This window comes from Macrotis lagotis, chromosome 8 (genome assembly GCF_037893015.1).
Source record: "Macrotis lagotis isolate mMagLag1 chromosome 8, bilby.v1.9.chrom.fasta, whole genome shotgun sequence".
NCBI classification, from domain to species: Eukaryota; Metazoa; Chordata; class Mammalia; order Peramelemorphia; family Peramelidae; genus Macrotis; species Macrotis lagotis.
In genome coordinates this window covers 139,772,444-139,788,082 of record NC_133665.1, presented here as the reverse complement: position 1 = coordinate 139,788,082, position 15,639 = coordinate 139,772,444, and positions in this window count along the sequence as shown.

The window sequence follows — 15,639 nt, the reverse complement described above, 5'->3', positions numbered from 1 at the left end:
GAATCCAGGATGACTCCTAGGTTATGAGACTGGGGGGCTTGGAAGATGATGTTTCCTCCTATAGTAATAGGGAAGGTACGAGGTGGAAAGGATTTGGGAAAAGATAATGAGTTTCATTTTGGACATACTGAGTTTAAGATGTCAATGGCTGTCCAATTTGAGATTTGTGAAAGGCCTTTGGGGATATTAGATGGGAGGTCAACAGAGAGACTGGGATAGGAAAGGTAGGTTTGAGTATCATCAGCATAGAGATGGTCACTGAATTATGGAAGCTGATGAAATCATTAAAGAAAGTAATAAAGAGGAAGAAGAGAAGAGGCTCAGGACAGAATCCCGAGGGGCACCTGTGGTTAGTGGTTAGTGATCTGGAGGACTTCATCTAAAACTGTCAAAAGTCAAAGGAAGCTCTGTCAGAGCTGATATTCTAATAAAGCAAGGATTACTGGATTGGGAGTCAGGAAACCTGAATTTTAGTTTTGGTTTTGTCATTGACATGCTCAGTTCTTCACAGAGAGAGAGAAAAGAGGAAGGAAGGACAGCCTCCAAAATAAGAATACAAGTGGGAAATTTTCCTCTCTCACAACCATCCAGGTCTCTCACAACTTACCCATCAGGAAAAGAAACTTCAATTTCTCCACTCAGAGAGAGAGAGAGAGAGAGAGAGAGAGAGAGAGATACAGAGAGACAAAGAGAGAGAGAGAGAGAGAGAGAGAGAGAGAGAGAGAGAGAGAGAGAGAGCACAGTTGGCCAATCAGAATAACCAAGACCCAATAGATAGCTGAACTGACCTAACAGCAACCCCTAGGTTGGGGGACACATTCTCCCACTGAGGAAGGGGAAGGGTCTTCAGACACCTGTACTTCCTCTTTTGCATCAGCTGGAGGAATAGTTTCCTTTCACACACCTGCTGCAGCTGGGGAGGGGTTAGGGGAAATCCAAATTTGACATCAGTTAGACAAAGCTAGCAATTAGCTCACAGGTTCCTTCAATTCTGTCACCAAATCAGCCATACCTTTTTTTTTTTCAGGGTCCTGATGGAAATGGTATAGGAAAAGCTGCCTGGGGGAGTGTCCCCTACACTGTGGCTAGCCTTCTCCCTGCAGTCCCAAGAGAGAAAAAACTTTATCTAAGAATATCTGCAAACACAAAACATGTTCTTCCTCAGGTGCAAGAGAGAGGAGAAATAACACAAATGACTAAAGGTCTTTCAGAATAGAGGTTTAAATTTTTTTTTCTTATCTTCTGAAATCAGAACCTGCCCATGAGATAACCAGAAGTACCAAAATGTTGCATGGTGCCTAGGTGAAGCCCACTGGCCCTACCTTGGGCATCAATATTTAAACTGGGAGACTTGCTTGGCAGAGGGGACTCAAGGATCATCCAGTGGGAGCTTGTTTATAGTGAAGAAATCACAAGGCTCTCTAACTCAGGAGGGTAAGAAAAGTCCATATGTTTTAATTTACAGGTTACTGAAAAGATTACAAGTTAAGGGGGGGGGGCAGCTAGGTGGTGCAGTGGATAGAGCACCTGCCCTGGAGTCAGGAGTACCTGAGTTCAAATCTGACCTCAGACAATAATTACCTAGCTGTGTGGCCTTGGGCAAGCTACTTAACCCCATTGCCTTGCCAAAAACACAAAACAAAACAAAACAAACCTTAAAAAACAAGTTAAGGAGGCAGCAAGGTAAAGAAAGTGAGTTTCAATAGAAGTAGTGAAGTTAAGCAAAGAAGAAATGGCTGGGCTGCAGAGAACATCAAGAACAACTGAGATGGACTGGGGAGAGGGAGGGGAATGATCACTGTGAGGAGGGAGCGAACAAAATTTTTATAGGGAGCCTAGCCCACCTCCTGTACAGGGAAGATTCAAGGAATGACTGACTTGTATGTGATAAAAACCTTGACAGGTTACCTGCGGGATAAATAAAGGAGAGGTAAGGGGAAGGGGCTGAGGTCATTCCTATTATCTTAGTGAATTTACATCTCAAAAGAGGGTTAGGTTGAACAATGGGGAGAAAGTCAGAGACCCACAGGAAATGCCAAACAAGCACAGATATTTTCTTAATATTACAGGAAAGGTCAGACAAATATTTCCCTAATATTTCTCCTTCACATCAACTTTAAAAATGGAGGTTCAACAGTGTTCAACAAACATCACATGTTTCTTAAGCACCTGTAATTTGGAAGATACAAGGCTTGGTACTTCAGAAGATATAAAAATAAATAAGGTACGGACCCTGCCCTTAGTAAGTGCTCAATTTTATAGAGGCTAAGGAAATATGTGCAAAAATAATGATAATACAAGTTAGAATGTGATAGGCAAATGAAATAATCGATATTGTATTGTTTCCTGATTCTCCATGACCCCATTTGGGTTGGATTTTCTTGGTAAAGATTCTGTTTGATTTACCATTTCCTTCTCCAGCTCATTTTACAAATGAGGGAACTGAGGCAAACAGGATTAAATGATCTAGTTAAATGATTAAATAAACTAAAAAAACTAGTAAATTTCTGAGACTAGTTTTAAACTCAGGAAGATGAGTGTTCCTGACCCAGGGGCTGGCACTCTATCTACTCTACCACCTAGCAGCACCGCCTAAGAGTACTACAATGAGCCATTAAATCATAGGAGATGGAGAATATTTTTCAAATATAGGGGAATCAAGGAAGGCTACATGGAAGTGATGTCATTTGAAATGGGTCTTTGAATAATGGGAAGGATATATATAAAGAAGTTGGGGTAGGGGTGGTGGTGGATTCTAATATTTATTATGACTATTTCAAGAAGTTGCTGTTAAGATGAGATGATATAATATTGGAGAAAATGCAATACAAATATTAGGAGTTGTTAGTTATTTATCATTCATATTCTTACCATTATTATTATGCAGTTATCAAATGAGAAAATATGCCCTTTCTAGTATCTTTCTTTCTGTCATTGAGGCCCAGAAAGTAACTTATGACACTGCTTGGAGTTTTTTTTTAAGGTTTTTTCTTTGCAAGGCAAATGGGGTTAAGTGGCTTGCCCAAGGCCACAGGTAGGTAATTATTAAGGGTCTGAGACCGGATTTGAACCCAGGTACTCCTGACTCCAAGGCCGGTGCTCTATCCACTGCGCCACCTAGCCGCCCCTAGAGTTTTTAGGAATTAAGGAATCTCTTGCTGAAATCATCATGATGATTACCAAAAAATATAGTGATGCGGGGGAAAGAATTCTGGAATCAAAAACAGTTGGGGACTTCCGGAGTACAGGTGGCGGTTCACCAGCTGCAAGAGCGGACGCAGAGGGTCACTTTAAGGTAATTTTTTTTCCTCCATGAATACCAATACGTTACGTGAATATTCCCAGGCGCTGCCTGGAACATACAGACCTGGAAAAGAATAAGTTATTAACGGCGGTCAGGAAGAGAGCGGCCCAGCAGCATCCGGGCACTTCGCGACCTTCTCGTTCCTCGCGCCCCTGGCGAGGGTCCGGGAACTTCCGGGTTGAGGTCACGTGCAAGCCCCCCCAGGCTGGAGCCCGGCTCGCGGCACGTGTCGCCACCGCCCCCCCCCCCCGGATGGGGGCGGGGCCTAAGCGGAAGTCCCGCTGACCCAGGGGGCCTCGCGCCTGCCCCTGGGCTCTTCTCCCCTCCCCCTCCTCGCCTCCGCCCGGTGGACCCCCTTGGTCACCCCACGGCGGGAAGGAGGGGCGCACGCCCTCCCGTGTGTGCCCGACGCTTTATGCGATTTGCCACCTTGGCCCAATTCTGTGCCCGAGGAGGCCGCCGAGGGCAGGCTGCCCAGATGCCAGACCCACAGCACCCAGCACCCTCGCCTAGAAGCGGGTGGGGGGCAGCGTGTCCCTGGGGGTCCGCTTGGATATTAGGACATCATTCTTGGGTTTTGTTTCATCAGATGGACTGAATCTAGAGTCCCTCCTGCAGTTGCCTTGGCAGCGCCAGGCCACCAGATTCCATGGATCATATATACAAACATAGAAACGCATGTATGTTATATGTTTACAAGGTCTGGGGGGCCCGGACTTGCCAGCCCTGGACCCAAAATAACCACCGCCTTCCTTTCCTGAAGTAGAAGGTGATGCTGAGACCTAAGTAGCCCATCCTGTTCCTACTTCTCTCACACAAATGCGTGGAGTAGGCCTCCCTGGGGAAGCACCAAAACCAACACCTGCCCCCCAGAGTCTTCTATGAAACTTCCAAAATTCCCATTATAGTTTGGTCGTCTTCCGATCACACCTCAACCTCCATGACCCTATTTGGTTTGGGTGTTTTTTTTGACAAAGATATTGGACTGGCTTGCTACTTCCTTTTCCAGCTCACTCAGCAAATGAGGAAATTGAGGCAAACAGGGTGAAACGCCTTTTCCTGACACTTTCCTGACCTGGTGATGTATTCACTTGCCTCAAAATTTCCTGTAGGAATAGAATAGTCAGTCAGTTTACTGATGGCCTCTGTAAAAGTACCTGTTCCCTGGAGGGCAACACCTGAACCTATTAATAGCAATCATACTAGTGCAGAGACTGGCCCCCAGACAAGATTTTTTTTTGGGGGGGGGTGTCTGTGAAAAATAATAAATAATAAAAAATATTTTTATTAAAAAAAAACAGTTGGGTCAGACCCTGCTTCAGATACTTTCTTTTTTTTCAGATACTTTCTTGTTGTGTGACTCTGAGCAAGTCACTTAACCCTTCTCAACCTCAATTTCCTCATCTGTAAAATAGGGATGATGATAATAATACTTATAGTACTAAAAACCTCATAGGGTGGTTGTGAAGATCATTTGAGATAATGTATATAAAATGCTATATACAGATCATTTATCACTATTACATTCTTCATAAGGACATTTAATTAATTGTATTATTCCATTTTATCACCAGCATTGAGGAATGATTCCCAGTCATAACTAAGGCAGTATAAAATTAGACAACTGGCATTTATTAGTGCCTACTATGGACCAGGTGCTATCTGAGAGTTGAAAAAATAAAGGTAAAAAAATTCCCTATTCAAGAAAGGTTTAGGAGACAGCCAGGTGGCACAGTGGATACAATTCTCCTGTAGCGTAGGTGAAGGAGGATGGGTTGGATTCAGTGAATTTGTTGATTGATGACAGCTCTGAGACCCCTCACTCAAATCCAATTCATGTGCTTGTCATGGCATCACCTCCTTGATGTCATGGTCTTCTTCGAAGATGAAGAACATTCATCATCATCATCATCATCATCATCATCATCATCAAGACTCTGATTCTTGTTGAGTTCTATTTCCTAAAGGTGTGGTCATAGATACCCCCCGCCCCACTGGCCTCATTGTCCTTGTAGGGCAAAATGATGGGATTAGAGCAGATGATCTCTAGTCTCCTGTAATTCTAAAATGCTGGCAAATGTTCTCAAAGAATTTTAAGATGCGCAGTTAAAATTAGCATTGAATGAAATCTTTTCTGTTACTAGACCAGCAAATGGGTTTTTGGTCTCTTGTGACACTGGAAGGAAGCACAGAGCTTCTGTGTGTGTTAGATACTTCAACTCTGAGTGAGTGTAAATAGCAATTGTTTCTGTTTTGGTCAGAAACTCTGAAGGTCTTCCTTTCCCTGATTTATTATTATTATTATTATTATTATTATTATTATTATTATTATTATTATTATTATTATTATTATTGACTAGGTAAAATAGGTCATTCTTGGTTCCGTTTCTTACCTGAATGGATTTTGCTTCAGTCAAACTGAGATCTGGGAAGACCTTAGCTTAAAAAGGTCAAGGCCTCCCACTGCATCCAGGGCCATCGCCAGGTCTTGATCCATATTTGACCATTGGACTGGGATGGCTGTGGAAGAAAAATGTGAGGCTGGCAACTTTACTTAGCCCTCCCTCACTTAAATCCAATTCTCTTGCAAGTCATGGTATCTTTGATGTTATGATCTTCTTGGAGAAAGGACAAGTTCTTCAATGATTTCCCCCTTATTTATCAAATAAAGTCCTAATTTCCTTACCCCCCCCTATTATAAGCTGCTCAAAATTTGCCTCCAAACTACCTTTTCCAGAATCATCTCAAACTGTTGGCTTTTACATGTTTCATGGACCTATCATTTTATAGCTTTTAGAAAGCCTCTACCAATGCAGATCAGCACCTTCTCTATTAATTTATAATTTTAAAGAATTATTTGGGGCAATGAAAGGGTGGGTTACTTGCCCAGAGATAAACAGTCGTTATGAGTCGAAAGTAAGATCTTGAATCCAGATCTTTTTTGATTCCAAGACCACATTTTCACTATGGAGACATTACAACATAATAATATTGACTTCAATCAATTTCTGTCTGTCTTTATCTGTGTCGCTGTCTCTCTATCTCTGTCTTTTCTCTCCCCCCACCCCACCATGGATGATGGACTTGTGTAACTCAATGAACCTATGAACTATGCCATAAAGAACATCACAGATCATAATGAAAGTTCTGACCAAAGCTGATCTAATAGAGGAGGAAATGACAAAACACTCCAGTATCTTTGTCAATAAAAGCCCAGGAAGAGCATTAAAATGATAGAAAGACAATAGCAGAAGCTGAGTCCTTTGGATCCCAAGGTGTCCAACACACTACTAAGAGTGGAGGACAAACATAAGTATCTCCAGAAAGAATGAAGTGTCTGAGCCAAAGCTGAAGGAAACTCAGCTGTGAATGCATCTGATGATCAAAGGAATGTCTGATGCTGTAAAGAATAATACTGTGTAGGAACCTTGAATGTGAGATTTATGAATCAAGCTAAGCTGGATGTGGTCAAACAGGAGATGGAAAGATTAAACATCGACATCTTGGGCGTCAGTGAACCTAAAGGACAGGAATAGGTGAATTTAATTCAGGCCATCACTACATATGCCATGTGGACAAGAATCCCTTAGAACAAATGTGTCTAATACTCAGCCATGGGCTATTTGTGGCTCTCAAAATCATATTTTATTTCATTATTACATTAGATTATTATACTCATTGGTAATGAATTCTATACGCAGCTCTTGACAGGTTTTTGTCGGGCCCAGAAGAGCTAAAAAGTAGGACACCCATGAATGACTTAGAGATGGAATGGCGCTTACGGTCAAGAGTTAGGCGAGAAAAGTAGTGCTGGAGTTTAATGTCCAAAATGACAGAACGGTATCTGTATGCATCTGCGGCAACATCAAAATGTGCTCCACCCGACAATGGTGAAGAGACAAGTTCTAGGAAGACTTAAAACAGTTTTTAGAAATAACACCCCCTGGGGCAGCTAGGTGGCGCAGTGGATAGAGCACCGGCCCTGGAGTCAGGAGTCCCTGAGTTCGAATCCGGCCTCCGACACTTAATAATTGACTAGCTGTATGGCCTTGGTGCAGCCACTTAACCCCATTGCCTTGCAAAAAAAAAAATAACACCCCCTTCCTCCCAAAATGTCACATTCTTCATAGAAGAATTAAAAGATAATTGGAATAATAGGCAAATTTGACCTTGTAGTACGAAATGAAACAGGATAGAGCCTACTAACTCAATAGTCAAAGCAAACACTCTCTCAACAAAAGGATTCTCCACTCACATGGACAACCCCAGATAATCTATATTGAAATCAGATTGATTATTTACTTTGCAGTCAAAGGGGAGAAATTCTACAAAATCAGTTAAAGCAAGATCTAGAGTTGACTGTGACTCAGATCATGAGCTTCCTATTACAAAATTCAAAGAATTTGCTTCAAAACTGAAGAAAGTTGGGGGTCAACTAGGTGGCACAGTGGATAGAGCACTGGCCCTGGAGTCAGGAGGACCTGAGTTCAAATCTGAACTTAGATACTTACCTATCTGTCTGGCCTTGGGCAAGCCACTTAACCCTATTGCCTTGCAAAAATCTAAAAAAAAAAAAAAAAATGAAGAAAGTAGGAAATACCATAAGGTTATATGATGATGATGAGACCATATAGGCATGACATAAATAACATTGCTTTTGACTAGAAAGTGGAAGTGATGAATACATTTAAGGTCTTGGAGCTGGTAGAGCATAAAGAAATATGGACAGGGGTTCACAATATGGTACACGAGACAACAACAAAAACATTCAAAAGAAAAGAGCAAAAAAGCAAAATAACTATCAGTGGTCTTTATAAATTGCTGAGGAAATAAGGAAAGAGAAAGGTAAAATAAAAAGGGAAAGATAAATCCAACTGAAGGCAGAATTCCAGAGAATAGCGAGGAAAGATAAGTTTTCTTAAATGAGTAATGCTTAAAAACCCTCCCAAAACCAAAACAATAGAGTGAGAAAGAGATCTCTTCAAGAAAATTTGGGATATCAGTGGAATAATTTATGCAAAAATGGGCATAAAAAAGGGACTTAACAGAAGCAGAAGAGATAGGGGTGGCTAGGTGGTGCAGTGGATAAAGCACCGGCCTTGGAGTCAGGAGTACCTGGGTTCAAATCCAGTCTCAGACATTTAATAATTACCTAGCTGTGTGGCCTTGGGCAAGCCACTTAACCCCATCTGCCTTGCAGGAAAAAAAACCTAAAAAAAAAAAGAAGCAGAAGAGATTAAGAAGAGATAGCAAGAATATACAGAAGTATACAAGGATATCAATATTGCCAATAATGGCAGTTATTGCCAAAAACCCTTTTCTTTCCTCCACCTACTGATTAAGGGCCAAACATCCCGGAGATTAAATCAAGCAGGATTTAGGAAGCATTACTAACAATAAGGCTATTGGAGATGATGGATTCCAATTAAACTAATTAAAACTGAACTAATTAAAATCCTAAAAGATGATGCTCTTAAAATACTGCAATTCATTATGCCAGCAAATTTGAAAAACTCAGCGATGACCCTGTGGTTGAAAAAGATCAGTTTATGTCCCAATTCTAAAGAAGGGCAATGCCAAGGAATCTTTCTATTATAGAATTACTGCACTCATTTTACCACCAAAGTTTTGCTTAAGGTTCTGCAAGCTAGGTTTCAGCAAAATGTGAACTAAAAAGAGCAGGCTGGTTTTCAAAGCAGCAAATTGCCAACATTCCCTGAATTATAGAGAAAGTAAAGAAGTTCCAGGAAAAAATAAATCTATTTCTGCTTCATTGACTACACTAAAACTTTGAAAGAGATGGGATCATCTTGTCTCCTGAGAAACCTGTACTTGATCCAAGAAGGAAGAGTTAGATTCGAACATGGAAGAACTGAGTTAAGACTGTAAAAAAGTACATAGGCGGGGTGGTTAGGTGGCATAGTGGATAAAGCACTGGCCCTGGAGTCAGGAGTACCTGGGTTCAAATCTGGTCTCAGACACTTAATAATTACCTAGCTGTGTGGCCTTGGGCAAGCCACTTAACCCCGTTTGCCTTGCAAAAAACCTAAAAAAAAAAAGTACATAGGCTGTATGTTTCAGATATCAAATGATACCACCCTGGTAGCAGACAGGGAGGAAGAATCAAAAAGTTTCTTGTTGAAGGTGAAAGAGAATATAAAAACTGGCTTGAAGTTTAACATTAAAATAAACTAAGATTTGGGCAACTGGTCCCATCACTTCCTGGCAAATAGAGGGAGAAAAATCGAAACAGCCTCAAATTTTATATTCTTAGACTTAAATATTGCAGATGGTGACTTGCCATGAAATTAAAAGACACTTGCTCCTTGGAAGGAAAGTTATGTTAAATCTGGACAGCATACTGAAAAAGTAGAGACATCCATCACCTTGCCAACAAAGATGTATATAGTCAAAGCTATAGTTTTTCCAGTAGCAATGTATGGCTGTGAGATTATAAGGAAAGCTGAGAGCTGCAAAACTGACACTTTTGAATTGTGGTGCTGGAGAAAACATTTGAGAGTTCAATGGATAACAATAGATCAAATCAGTCAATACTTAAAGAAATTAACCCAGGTTATTTATCCATTGGAAGATCAAATACCGAATCTTAAATACTTTGGTCACATAATATGAAGATGAAACTCATTGAGAAGACCTTGATGTTGAGAAAGATTGGAGGCCAAAGGAAAAGAAAACAGCAGAGGATGAGATGGATATAGAGTATCATGGAAGCAATGATCAGGACCTTGGACAGATTTCGAGAGATTGAGGAGGATCACTGGTGTGCTGTGGTCCATGAGTCCATGGGGTCATGAAGAGTTGGATATGACTGAACAACAGTAACAACAATCTGTCATCTACTTATCTACCTATTTGCCTATCTAGGTAACTAGCTAGCTGGCTACCTCAGCACCATGGACAGAGAGCGAGCCTCAACTTCAGAAAGACTTGGGCTCAAATCCCAACTCTGATTGAATGACCTTGGATAAATCACTTAACCTCAATGTCTAGGCAACTTTCTAACCCTATAAACCACAAAGATTCAAAATGGAGATGTGTAAAGGAAATTTCTGCAATCCAGAGACCTTTCTACCAAAAAAAATGACAATTCCAGTTCCTATCCTTATTTCCATAGCACTTTAAAGTTTGCAAAACTTGTTACAGGGGCAGCTAGGTGGCGCAGTGAATAGAGCACCAGCCTTGGAGTCAGGAGTACCTGGGTTCAAATCCGGTCTCAGACACTTAATAATCACCTAGCTGTGTGGCCTTGGGCAAGCCACTTAACCCCATTGCCTTGAAAAATCTTTAAAAAAAAAAAAACCCAAAACAAAAAAAACTTGTTACATCCCTTTTTCTCATTTGATCTTCATAACCACCTTATGAGGTAGGTGCTATTATTATCCTCATTTTAGAGATGAGGAAACAGAGGCCTACAGAGATGAAATGATTTGTTCAGGGTCATGCTGCTTGTAAATGTGTGAAGTGTTTTTCAAATCTGAAGCCAAATCTAATACTATCTACTTTATCAAGATGACTCTCAACATATACACAGATAAGTAGATGCAAAGTAATGAAGGAGGAGAGAGCCCTAATGAACTGGGGAAGATGTCATTGAGGAAGAGGTGGCATCCCACTTGAGTCTTGAAGGAAGCTGAGAAAGAGGAGATGAGAAAGAAATGCATTTTAGGTAGAAGAAAGAAAAGGGAATGCTTGTGTAAATGCAGGAAAGCCTAACATGACCAGAAACAGTGGTCCTTTGCTGGTGGCTCTCATTTTTTTTCAGTTAATATATCATAAATGAGAAATTTTATATATTACAGACTATGTACATATAAAATATGTATTATTAAAATGTATTAAATAGGCAAACATTAAACTGTTATTTAAGTATAAATTTATATATTATAAAATTATAGATTCCAGATTTAACATTGATTATCAAGAAAAACAATTCAACTTAGAACTGGCATGCAAATTAATCAATTTTTTTATATATAAGAGGTCACACAATACCTTTCGAGTTCTCCCTTCAACTCCTTTTTTTTTTTTAGGTTTTTGCAAGGCAAATGGGGTTAAGTGACTTGCCAAGGCCACACAGCTAGGTGATTATTAAGTGTCTGAGACCGGATTTGAACCCAGGTACTCCTGACTCCAGGGCCGGTACTTTATCCACTACACCACCTAGCCACCCTCCCTTCAACTCCTGATCAAGATTACCATTTCCTTGTTTATGATTGTAGTTATGATGGATTCCATTCCTTTTTTTATGCATGTTTTGTAGTTGTTTTATTTCATAAAAGGTTTCCTGTTGGTTTTTTATTTGAATTTATTTTTATTGAATAGTGGTTGTAATCGTTGTACCCATTTTATCTTCCCTACTAGATTGTAAGATGTGTGGGGATGGAGGTTTTTAAAAAAAATCCCAACAGCTGTGTTATAGGGACAGGCTGCAAAATGGCTATCTTTAATATATGTTTGTTGAATGATGCTGAATGAAGAAAAACTAAGTAGACCTTCCCCAGTTAATTACTAAGAAACAGACTGCCAGAAACTGTGACTGACCTGAGGAATAAAATCAGACTGAATATTAAAATAAAGCCCAGGAGAAGCATATACTGGGTATTATTTATTTTATGATATTGATTCACATGTTACAAAGAAGCCATAAAGGCTCTGGTGGATAATAATAGAGCAGGGGCTTAATTTTCAAATGCTTCCCAGGGGCTTATCCGACAGCAGGGCCTTCATGGGATCAAAACAGATGGAGCCCACAGTCTAAATCTTGGCTCTGATTCCCAGTTGGGTGACCTTCAGCAAATCACTTAACCTTTTTTTCTTCTGTAAAATTAGGGACTTGGACAAGATGATCCCTTTAACCCTAATTATCTATGACTTTCCAGTTAGCTCTGCCAGGCTCTCTAGATTCCATTGCAAATTATCTAGGGATTACTGTGGGACACCGGGCATCTTGCAAACAGTTCTCTGAGAGGGGAGTACTTTAGTTGTTCCAAGGGGAGCATGAAAGTCCAGAAGTTATTCCCAACTTTAGACTACATACCTAGCTCAGGTCTAGAATTTTAGTTAATAGTATCCGTAGATATGGGACCCACCCACACTCCTTTGTTTCATATAAAAGGAAGAGACTGAAGTTCAGAGAAAGGGAATGACCTGTCCAGGTAGAGGCAGGACTAAAATCCAAGACTCTCACTTTCCAGTCCAGTACTTTTCACATCCTTAATAACTGGATCTTGCCTCATCTAGCCCAAGGATCCCCAGGGGCTGCTGCATGTGGAATCTTACCTAGCATCATATAAGTGAGTGGGTTCATCATATTGTGGTGGTCAATCATATGAAGGGTGGGTGATGGCTTTGGAAAACTGTGGTAAGTGGTAGAAGTAGAAAATCTGGGATTAGAACGTTTGCTGGACATCAAATAAGTCTTTAATCCTAGGAGTGCCAAGGTCTTTTTTGCTCCTAATTAGGTGTGGTGGCTTCGAGTGAGGTGTTGCAAAATTGGATGGCATGACTACGGTTTCGCAGCTCCGATTGTACAGAAATGTGGATTCAAACCTGGGGTGCCCGCGAACCTGTTACATCAATGTCAACCATGTATGCTTGCGGCCCCTGTGACAGCTGTGGAGACCTACCTTGGGGATAAAAGGAGGGATGCTGTGGCAACCCCCGTGAATCCCTGTTTTCTCTCCGAATTCTCACTCTTTAGGCTAGCTCAGGGAGAAGCCTGGCTGACTCCCTCTGCCTCCTGAAGGTCAAAACTAAAGGGATATTCAATTCAGTGCAATAGATATTAGTTATGATCAAACATTGGGCAGGGCTCTTCATTTGGCACTGTCAGAATGCAGGCCTTACATAATAATAGTTCTTTGGGTGATGCAATGGATAGAACACTGGGCCTGGAATCTTGAAGATCTGACTTCAAAGCTCAAGACACTTCCTTAGTTGTGTGACCTTGGGAAAGTCATTTAACTCCTGTCTCAGGCGCTCCTCTGTAAAATGGGGACACACTGGAGAAGGAAATGGCAAACCCTTTGTTATCTTTGCCAAGAAAAATCATATAGGGTCAGACATCACTGAATAACTATATTTTCCCTGTCCAGTTTCGCTGAATATTTTATTTTGCTCCTAATTATAATGTATTAGCTTTTTGTATGCATATTTATTTCCTTTTTAGAGCAGAATGTTATCAGTTCTTTGTATTCTTTATCTTATTCTTAGCACTGCAGTTAACACATAGGAGGCTTTTGGAGTACACAATGCCATTTTCAATGCCATAAAAGTCTTGCTTTTTCCAGTTTGCAGAAGTTCCTGTAGGCAACGAGAGCTTATTTTTAAAACTGTTCTCAGATTGTGCCCAACTGTTTGACTAGGGACCGCCCCCAAGAAATCTGAGCAAATATTCTAATCATTAGTCTGAATTATTAGGGCTCTAAAGGTGATAATGGATACTTTGATGTATATCATGTATATTAAGTATCAGAGTGCTCTGCTCAGTAGTCAGGGAGCTAGGGAGCTCTCAGGGGAATAATAGAATCACAGGACTTTCAAAACTAGGTCTTATATATAAGGGTGGAGTTGGTTAAGTAAATCAATCATCACCCCATTCCACTTTAAACCATAAGATAGGATTTCTACATGAGGGTGAGAATCAACTAATCAAACTAACATTTTATATTTACTGCAAAATGTTCTTTGATGAACTGAGGTGAAGTTGATAGCAAATGTTTGAATTGGCTGAGGAAACTTAATTATGGCCTGTGGGTGATTCCTAAAATAGAAGACCAATTCAGAACTCAAATTATTATAGCATCTGGCAGAGACTGTAGCAGACAGGCAGTCTTCCAAGGAAACCTCTGACCCAGGCATCAGTGATCATTTCTCTGGACTACAGTCTTTTGGTAATTTCCCATTGAGGATAACTAGGTCTATAGTGATCATAGGTGCCTCATTTGGAATACTTTCTGGGCTTAGGCATCAGCAGCAATTCTGAGATGTTCCAAAAATCTTAGTGTGGTTTTTAAGCTATTGAAGTTCAAATACGAAAATTATTCTGCATTTAATACATGAATCAAACAGGTATTTCTACTTTGAAAGAACCAAAAGAAGCCTGTTAACAAAATTATAAATCTTGGGGCGGCTAGGTGGCGCAGTGAATAGAGCACTGGCCTTGAAGTCAGGAGTACCTGAGTTCAAATCCAACCTTAGACACTTAATTACCTAGCCATATGGCCTTGGGCAAGCCACTTAACTCCATTGCCTTGAAAAAATAAAGAAATTATAAACCTCTAATTTTTACAGCTTGCTTTTGCTTTTATGTGTAATAAATTTAACTTTTTTCAAACTGGCCCTATTTGTATTTTGTTTTTTGTGCATTAAAATAAAAAAAAAATGCTTCAATGTGTCTCCCCTTCCTTTCCTGTCCCCTTTCCAGTCATCTTGTCAAAAAGCCATGCAATTCTTCCGAGTTAGCCCTACCCCCAAATTTTATTCTTACAGTCACCACAGTGATCATTTTGTCTCAAATACACAAGCTTTCTGCTCTGCTTGGTATTTTATTAAGATGTTTTACTGAGCTAGGTAGAGCAGTGGACATAGCACTGACCCTGGAGTCAGGAGAACCTCAGTTCAAATTCGGCTTCAGACAATAATTGCCTAGTTGTGTGACCTTGGGCAAGTCACTTAATCCCAATGCCTTAGGTAAAAAAAAAATGCTTTACTGAGCCCTGAGCCTTCTCTGGTTTTCAAAGGTCCTATGAAAACCCAGAGACCTGCTATGGGAAAATACTTTTAACTTCCACCTCTATCAGTTGTGGTCAAGTGCTAACATTGGGTTCCGGAGTAAAGGTGCCAAACTAAAATAGAAATGGGGGCCATTAATCCATACATGGGATCCTTGGGCTGCATATTAGTTTTAAAAGTAAATGCTAGGGGTGGCTAGGTGGCGCAGTGGTTAAAGCACTGGCCTTGGAGTCAGTACCTGGGTTCAAATCCGGTCTCAGACACTTAATAATTACCTAGCTGTGTGGCCTTGGGCAAGCCACTTAACCCCATTTGCCTTGCAAAAACCTAAAAGAAAAAAGTAAATGCTACCGGTTTTGTTATTTATTTTGCTAAATCTTAGGAGCAGCATTTATGTTTGACACCAAGAGAGTTCTTATGTGTGATGCCAATCAGCTTTAGATCTCCTAGGAGTAGGTTCAGAGAGGGAGAGGAGGGCAATGGGAGATCTAAGAGGCAGTGCTAGTGGGCTAATAGCCCCCCAAAATAAACCTCTTCATTTCAGGGTTTCATCATTATCCTCTGCAGATACTAGGGGCCCT